The sequence below is a fragment of the Garra rufa genome, unplaced genomic scaffold, assembly GCF_049309525.1.
Source record: "Garra rufa unplaced genomic scaffold, GarRuf1.0 hap1_unplaced_825, whole genome shotgun sequence".
Lineage (NCBI taxonomy): Eukaryota > Metazoa > Chordata > Actinopteri > Cypriniformes > Cyprinidae > Garra > Garra rufa.
Window position 1 is genome coordinate 1 of NW_027395090.1, and position 10,016 is coordinate 10,016.

Genomic DNA, 10,016 nt, shown 5'->3' on the forward strand with positions numbered 1-10,016 from the left:
TATTGTCCCTTGACAAGATGTACTAAAATGGTTGCTGAAATGTGAGAGGTGTATTCACTTTTGTGAGATACTGTATAAATGGCCCTCTATCAGCCTATACTGATACATATTTTTTTGTTCATACAATGTGTTCAAATTGATAAATAATACACAGGTAATGCCAGTGACAAGCAATAAGGTGTAAAGTTTTGTCTGTGCTGAATGAACATTTCTGGATCTTGGCTGACTGTACATGAGCTCCGTCTATAATTACACCCACATGAGTCAGGGGCTTTTTCCTACCAGCTGTCACAAGGTCACACGTTTTTGTCATTAAAGACATGTCTCATGACCTTTCCTCTGCACTGATATATTACAGGGATGAGGAAACATGTACACGCTACACTTAAGAGCACATTGTCTACTGTAGAGGAATGCTGGGAATGAGCATATAACTGTACTTATCAGTTTTTCTAGACGCGTGCATGAAAAACAGAGAGACACAATAGGACAAATGTATATTAGTTATTAGTTTGTTTATTTCTTGCATTTAAACATTTAAAATTGAGAGCAATAAAAGAAGCATGACATTTGGTATAAGTTGATAGAGTGGAAAAACAGAAACATTAGATGCATACTTTTTGCAGCTAACAGGGGCTAAACATTGCTCAAAATTTACATACACCTTGCAGAATCTGCAAAATGTTAATAATTTTACTAAAATAAGAGGGGTCATACAAAATGCATGCTGTTTTTTTTTTTTTATTTAGTACTGAGATGAGTAAGATATATCGCCTAAAAGATGCTCACAAATAGTCCACAAGAGAAAATAATAGTTAATAAACTGTCCAAAAGTTTACATACACTTGATTCCTAATACTGTGTTGTTACCTGAATGATCCATTGTTTTTTATTAGTGATAGTCGTTCATGTCCTGTAATGTTGGCTGTTGTTTTCAGCTCTAGATCTCACCATGAATAACACTCTGTCCCAGTGATTACTCACTGTTTTTGTATTTAATTCAATATTTAGTAAGCATCATGTAAATGCCAGGTGTCCTGTTTTTACATCTGGGGTTTGTCTACAGTCCTACCTGGCTTATGATGACTTGCACACAGTACACACTGAACAATGGTCAGCAGCTAAATATAGCTCACAGACAATGTGACCAGAGCAGCTGGCTGATATACATTTGTGAATGTGTGCACACTCATCAGAATGTGGGACCCAGTTGTTCTCTTGATGCTTTTTCCAGCTTCTCTCTCTGCCTCTAAGAGGCCATTTCCATCCTGCCTGACTGCATGTACACTCCATGATGACATAAACAAATGCAGGCCTTCCCAAGAGTGGGCCAAAGGTCATACAGTTTCCTTTGCCAAGTCATGCAGGTTTATTACTTTTGATGCTTTACTCTCTGGTGTGCGTTTGCAGTCATGGATATGCAGTGTGTCCAGCAGTTCATTTTTTTAATGGAAAAGCTAATTTGTAAAAATGTATAACCACTCCAATATAAGAATAGTGCCTTTAAAACTAAAGAGTTTGTAAATGATCTCTGTTTTTACAGTTTGACTACTTTTGTGTTATATGTCAGATGTTAATTTAAAAAGAGCCAGAATAATGATGAATAAAAATAATGTTTTTCATGATAAGACTAAGATTACTTTCCTGAAGGAGGTACAAACAGATACATTACAGCAGGGGTACCCAAACTTTTTTGTCAGTAATATATATAAAATATTTATTTAAAGTGACTCCTGAGATTTTAAGTTAATTATTAGTATTTCAATAATTTGACAGCACTTTTGCCAAATCGCCAAAAGTTAATAGCCACATTACATGCAAATAAACAAATTAATGATTAAAAAAACCCAATCAAATATAATAATAATGATAATAATAACAACAGGTATAATTACTGTTTTTTTTTTAATCTCTGATTATACAGAAAGGTTTATCATGTTTTCCATGATAAGACTCCTTTGATGTGATCTACTTTATATAAAATAGTTTGCAGTTTGCTAATGTTTGAATGTGGTTGTGTGTATTTTGGCAGACGGTGAACCAGTTGGCCCATGCCTTACATCAGGATGAGGATTTGGACGCAGGCAGTCTGGTGTGTGTCATGTGGCCTAAAGCGAAGTGTGCGCTGCTGCGTGATGATCTGGTGCTTGTGGACAGGTAAACACACACCGCACTATTAGGAAATCTTGACTCCTTCAACCATTTAACACAGTCTGTACATATTACACTTTGTTTGCATGCATTTTTGTTTATTTTTATGTATGTTATGCACTGTAAAAAAAAAAAATCTGTAAAATTTACGGTAAAAAAACGGCAGCTGTGGTTGCCAGAATTTTAGTGTAAAAAATTTGGTAGCAAGGTTTATGTTTTACGGTTTTCGCCTAAATTTACATTTAAATACCCTAATTTCGTTAACTGATAAAATGTTAAAGTACCAACCTATTGAAGTACTGAAATCTGTTTTGTACCTTTGTAATACACTGATAACCACCAAAAGCAGGTGGTGATGAGAAATTCACATGGTAAAACAAAGCCCATCACAAGCAGCTTTTAAATACTAACATATATAGAAGGTGCACAGTGTCATTCACACAAACACCAAACACCATCATGGTAACACACATGAAACTAAAATAATGCAATAAACATTCATTTAACAACATTAGATGTAACAAACAACCCTACTGTACAAAACTGAAAAAAAGAAGAAAAAAAAACTAGGGATACACTGAAAGCCAAACAAAATTAAAAACTGGGACGAAGGCTGATTACCAAACACAGTTTTTCATGTTTTTCCCCATGTATTTTGCCAGTTTTTTTCACCATTGCATAAATTAAATAGCCAGTATTTGTTTTTTTACAGTTTTGTCTCGCTTTTCAAAGAAAACAAATCAATTACAAAACAACAATTTAAAAATATTAATTTAACATTGAACATTTTTAACATTCTAGTAGACAGTATAGCCTACCAACAAAGCACATTTTAACTTAAAATTACCAAGTTAGGAAAATAATATTCGTCGGGCATTTTTAAGACCCCCTTCTTGAATCAGGCATGTGTTTTTAAATGCAGACTTGTAACATTACAACAGAGCTGTTGTAATAATTATCATTATTTTGGTCTTAATTTTTTTATCTTACAGAACAACAGTTAAATTACAATACTAACATTTATGAATGTTGATTTTTATTTTGGTGGAAACCTGCAAGAAGAACTACTTTTTGTAATGATTTTTGCATCTTTCTCAGACAGTTTTAAATGCTTCCACACTGCTGACATGTTTGCTGAGTTAGTGCACGCCTCTATTGTGATCGCTTATTAATCATTTTGGTTGCCGAACATTTGGTGCATCCCTAGAAGAAACGGTTATGTCAACCAAAAAAAACAACAAATTTAAAAAATGTAATGCAGGGAATTCTGGGAATGTCAATTTACGTTTATTCACTGTAAATGTTACATTCTTTTTCACTCTTATCACCGAAAACGGTTTGCTACTGTAAAATGGCATGCAATGTCTAGTACAGTTTTTCACCGTATATAGTAGGGAAACTTACTGTTAACCATTTAACAGGTTTTTTACGGTAGAAGTTTTACAGTTTTTTTTACTGTTAAATTCACAGTAATTTTTACAGTGTATTATATTATTATTAATTATTATTATTATGAATATTAATATGATAAGGATGCCAGTGCAATGGCATTTTAAGCTTATTTAAGCTGTATTATATAACCTATTTACATTAGAAGTTAGTAATGTAATGTTAGTAGTGTTTTTTTGAGTGAAAGACACTACAAAATCTTTCTATCTTTTCAAGCCCTGGCATCGATGTCACAACAGAGTTGGACAGCTGGATCGACAAATTCTGCCTTGATGCTGACGTTTTTGTGCTGGTGGCTAATTCAGAGTCCACTTTAATGCAAACAGTAAGTTTAATATGAACTTTAGCTTGAAAAAAAAAAAAGACTGGACTGGGGAAGCAGACGCATTACACAGTATTTGCTATATATTGCAGCATTATGGACATAGTTAAATTGCAGTAGTATTTGCACTGTTTAGTGTTTAATGTGTTAAAGTTTGTGTATAAATCTTGCTAAATTGTACTTGTCAAACATGACTATCTTAGATTTTTCTCCAGTCCTTGTGAAGTTGTCATTCATTTTAAAGTGGCCACACTGGTGTCTGGTGTATTAAAATGTTTTCCTTCTCATATCTTCCTCTTAAAGGAAAAGTCATTCTTTCACAAAGTGAACGAGCGCCTCTCCAGCCCCAATATCTTCATCCTAAACAACCGCTGGGATGCCTCTGCCAATGAACCCGAGTACATGGAAGAGGTGTGACTTACATGACACAACAAACAACACGCATTGTCTAAATCTCACAACCCTGAGATGCTTTTAAACCATTAAGATTCTAACAGCTAAACCTAATAATGCAAGCATTATTTTATGTTTCACAAAATGAGAAATGAGGTGAAGCTTTAAGAACTGTTTTTTGTGATTTACAAGTCAACAATTTGGTCTTTTAGTAGCCATTTTAAAACGTTCATGATGTTTTTGAAATGTGTTTGTCAGGTGAGACGGCAACACATGGACCGCTGCACTAGTTTTTTAGTGGATGAGCTGCGGGTGGTGGATCGCGCTCAGGCCGGTGACCGGATCTTCTTTGTCTCTGCTAAAGAAGTTCTCCAGGCTCGTGTCCAGAAAGCCCAGGGCATGCCTGAATCAGGTAGATACATTTACATTAGGACTTCACATAGTTTTTTGTCAGCCAAAACCCTTATACCTAAAATATCCATGAGATTTTAACTTTAATTTCAGTATGTCAACAACACATTCTCATGTTCATGGGTTTCTGATGATAGTTAGTGGTCATGTGACACTACTTTTAATTAAAGGGGTCATCGGATGTAAAACTAACTTTTCCATGTTGTTTGAACATTAATGTGTGTTGATAGTTTGTGTACACAACCACCCTACAATGATACAAATCCACCCAGTGGTATTTTTTTTTAATCTTTAAAAGTAAAATCCCCTTTTTAAAATCAGTTCATTCTTAGCTTCTTGTCGTTGTGATGAAACACAGTTGATTGACATGAGCGCCTTACCTTAGCCCCGCCCTCATCGAGCTGAAACAGTCTGAACACGATCGCCATTGTGTGACTCAGGTGCAGAGGAAGACTCTAATTGAGCGATTGAGGTGTTCTGTTGTTCGATGTAATAATGAACATAGCAGTCGACATTTACTCCCGACATCTGAGCTGCTGAAGACGCAGAGGTTTAACGTTACTTTCATTTTTAAATGGAAAGCGCCAATCATGATATACATATGCGTCTATGTTCGTGCGAATCGTTCCTGATGCAGCTTCACCCACAGCAGAAGTGAGTATAAGGGTTTTTTATGCATCTTTGCAAATGGCCTTTCTTAATAATGTGCTTGTTGGCAAGTTTCGCCGATAAACGCGGCTAAATGCAGCTAAAAGTGGCTAAATGCGGCTAAAGTAAACATAATCCCAGAGAGGGGCGGGGCGAGCAGAGCTCGGTGGCATTTAAAGGGGCCATGTCCTAAAATGAGCTGAGATTTTGCAGAGCTGATTTTGACAAGGTAAAAGGGTGTTTTTTTACACTACTGTTGAGAATTTTTAACCATAGTACATTAGAGAATTTTCATTAAGACCCTAAAGAATCATATGAACTTGTGGAAAATGGGCATCCGATGACCCCTTTAAGTATTTTATTTTAACTGTTTTTCTTTTTTAATTATTATTTATGTTGTGCCGCGTAGGGGTGTGCGATTATGGCGATTTTTGATTGTGGACGATTAAATTGTCTCCACGATCTGCTTTTGAAAATATTTTGTAGTATCGGCGTGCCTCTGTCTCAATTTACTGAACAACACGACATACATTCACTCACGGGACACTGCACTTATTCACAATCACAAAAGTACATTATTTGCATGTGCTTTAAAGCCTTGCTGGCTAAATAACGTTAATTTTTTTTGTGCACTGTTCTGGCATGCACCTGAATCGCACGCGCTAAAAGCTGGTCAAAAAGCACCTTATTATTTGACTAGGCTATCTATCGCGTCTGATTCGCTAATACTGTCAAAAACACACAAGGATCACATATAAACACAGTTGGTTATGTCTAAAGTGAACAGTTGAAAGAAAAACGGATGCGCACCTGTATATTAGATGAGTGCAGCTCTTAAAGCGACAGAACTAAACGTGTATCCAATTGTCATTAAAGGAACATTTCACCTAAAAATTTAGTCACTCATATGTTGTCCCAAACCTCTATTAATTTTTTTCTTGTGCTGAACATAAAAGAAGATATTTTGATGAATATGAATAACAGTAGCACTTTGACAGTGGGGAAAAATAAATAAAATACTATGGAAGTAACTGGGGACCAGCAACTGTTTGATTACCCATGTTCTTCAAAATAAGTTTAATGTTCAACATTTTTTATGTTTAAAAATCTCGAGAGTGAGTAAATAATGACAGAATTGTCATTTTTGTGTGATGGTAGGCTAATAAAAAAAAAAAAAAAAATCACTCACTGCTCTTGACTGAAGAACTTAAATACAGTTGCTTTAATAAGAGTCAATGTATAATTTCTTTATATAGTCTATATAGAGTTATATTTGTTAATTCAGTTTCTTGAATGCTACTGATAAACACATCAATTGTACCTGGAAATTAAAGCACTGTTTGTTTTATTTGTATGTTATACAAATCTGTCTTTGTTCTTATTTTTGAATAACAAAGATAAAATAATGACAAAGATTTTTATTTTATATTTATATTTTATATTTTAAATAACATATTTAAATAATATATTTATATGTTGTTACCTTGTAAGGCTTTGGTTTTAAAACGGGGAAATTAGTTTGACTGTGCTGCTTAGACAACTTGCAAAATAGTGAAACCAACATGACAAAGAATCGTGATAAAATTGTGATATTTCTGAAAAAATCGTCATATGATGAAAAAATGTCACAGTATTGTAAATATTTTGTCATATAATGTGATTTTAACTGTGATAGAATAAACATTTCACTTTGTAGCTGGACTTTTAAGTGGACTCAAACCTCTTTGTAGTTTTGTAGTCCACATTACATTCACATATATTTTTAGGAGCCCAGTCAAATTTAATAATAAAAATAATAATAATAATAATAATGTTATTATCTAATATGTGACCCTGGACCACAAAACCAGTCTTAAGTCGCTGGGGTATATTTGTAGCAATAGCCAAAAATACATTGCATGGGTCAAAATTTTAGATTTTTCTTTTATGCCAAAAATCATTAGTAAATTAAGTAAAGTTCATGTTCCATGAAGATTTTTTGTAAAATTCCTACTGTAAACATATCAAAATGTAATTTTTGGTTTGTAATATGCATTGTTAAGAACCTAATTTGGACAACTTTAAAGGTGATTTTCTCAGTCTTTTTGATTTTTTTGCATCCTCAGATGTCTGATTTCAAATAGATGTATCTCGGCCAAATATTGTCCTATCCTAACAAACCATACATCAATAGAAAGCTTATTTATTGAGCTTTCATATGATGTATAAATCTCAGTTTTGTCAAATTTAACCTTATGACTGGTTTTGTGGTCCAGGGTCACATATTAGCAATTTTCTAATATTACTATTATTAGTTTTAACTTTAATGAAAAAAAAGAAGACAGAAAAACATTAATGGCGAACCTACAATTGCTCTGTAAAATAAAAACATGAATATATGGTAATTTTATATATTATATATAATATATTATTTATTTATTTTTTTACATTCAAATGTTTACTTTTCAAAAAGATTTTCATGTTTCAAATTTAAACTTTTATTGTAGTGGAGTATTGAAGGAATGCTGTAAACTTTTGTCCACAAAATGTCAGTTAATGAAAATGATGTGAATGTGGAAATAAAGTGATTTCTAGCATACATTGCATTCCCAAATGCATGTTAATTTTAGTACATGCAGAGATAAAGTTCCCTGCATTACTGTAAACCGATCACTCTGAGATGCTGAAAACACTGGATCATGAGATGCTTGTGTGAATATTGTATCGCACTTTACTCTGAAACATGCGGCGCAGCAGACTATGGACTTCAATAAATGGCAGCATTTGATTTGATTTGATAATTGTACTGTTATATGACGATCTCAGGTTTGTCTTGTTAGTTGTGTAACCCCATTTACTGATCTTAATATTAGAATACATTTAATTATTACTTGTCCATTAACTCACAAACACCCTGCACGAAACCATTTGGGAAACCTGGTATTACCACATCATCTTGAGTCAAAAAGTCTTTCATATGTTCATGTGAACATTGTGAACTTTCGTGTCTGTGTGTGTATTAAACATTAAAGTCTTATTTTTTAAAGAGCAGGTGAAAATTATTTTTCCCTCATAAGACCCATCTTTGGATTTCAGGTGGTGCTCTGGCTGAAGGTTTCCAGGCGAGAATGTTTGAGTTTCAGAACTTTGAGAGACGTTTTGAGGTGAGTGTTGTTGTGTTTGAGACTGTCGTTTGGTTTAGATGTGTCTGTGTGTTTGTCCGACTCTCATATACGCGTGTCCTTGCAGGAGTGCATCTCACAGTCAGCAGTGAAGACTAAGTTCGAGGCAGCACACGATGAGAGCCCAAGCAGATTTCTGAAGCTCTGCGTCTGATAATGGATCTGTGCACATTGCAGCTCAAGAGCAGAGGTGAGCGCAAAGACGCCTGCTTTTCTTAGCAATAATCCATCACACTAAACACTGATCCACTTGTGACATTGAAATGAGCTCAGAACCTGACTGTACTGTTACAGCTTGAGAGGAGACTGAGATAGTGGAGTCAAATGTTGAAATCAGGGATAATATCTATGATGTTGAAATTTTGCTTGCAATATAAAATTAACAGTGTTATTTTGCATGCTTTCCTGGGAGCTTAAAGACATCCTGTTAGACAATAACATCTTTAATTTAAACTTCAGTAGCAAAAACAATGGTGAGCTAAGTTTGATCAATTTTTCAGAATAATTTCAAATATCGTTTTTATTTTTCGAATCACTGAGTGAATTAGTTAAATCAAATAAACTCGCATATATGTAGATTAATATGGACTTTTGTGACTATATATTGATATATTTGTGCATTATAATATATAATGCAAGATTTCTATTTATTTACTTATTTTGAAAGATTATTCTTATTTTCACCTTATTCCATTTCTTATTTTTTTTCTTATTTGTTTGCTCAAAATACTAAAAAACGAATTAATATTATATTATTAATAATAATTGGTTGTAGTATTACAATTTAAAATCATATTTTATATTTTTATATATATAAAAAAACTGACGGCAGTGGCTGAATTTTCAGCAGCTGTTACTCAGTCTTTAGTGTCACATGATCCTTCAGCTATAGTTTGTAAACTATACAATATTTTTGTCCATATGTTTTAATCTGTTGAGTTTCAGTGTGTACAGGGATGCCCAACATAGCTGCAAATAAACCAAGCAACCTTTAAAATAGTGTGTAACATCTGGTTAGGAATCATATTAGGCTAACAGGCTTAGATCAGGATTATAAAAAACAATCTGGTTTGTTATGTTTGAAGAATAGTTGGCTGTGCATAGACTGAAATATTTAGAATGATGATTTTTTTTTTTGTGTTCTTGTTCAGGATTCATTGTTTAGAGATGAAAGAGGAGAGGGAGGACAGGTTGGAGTTCATCGATAAACAGCTGGATCTGCTCACTCTTGACTGCAAGAGCAAAATCAAGAAGATCACGAGGAGGTAGAGAAACAGGTAAGGCTCCATGTACTGCTCTCTTATTTTTGTCTGTCTCTTTCAGAATGTTACTGACTAGCTAAAGTCTAAGTATACAATGAATAATAGATCAAATATGCTTCTACTCCAACAAGTGCACTATGAGGCCAATTTGTAGTTTGATTTATGTGTATACATGCTGGACGAAATCGAGCTGCAATCACACTATTGAGGTCTGTTAAG

At 33.9% G+C, this 10,016-nt stretch overlaps 1 pseudogene; it reads left to right on the forward strand.

The window, feature by feature from the left end:
- The first annotated feature begins 2,032 nt into the window (after positions 1-2,032).
- LOC141317363 (mitofusin-2-like) lies at positions 2,033-9,812 on the forward strand (annotated as a pseudogene).
- The last annotated feature ends 204 nt before the right edge of the window (positions 9,813-10,016 follow it).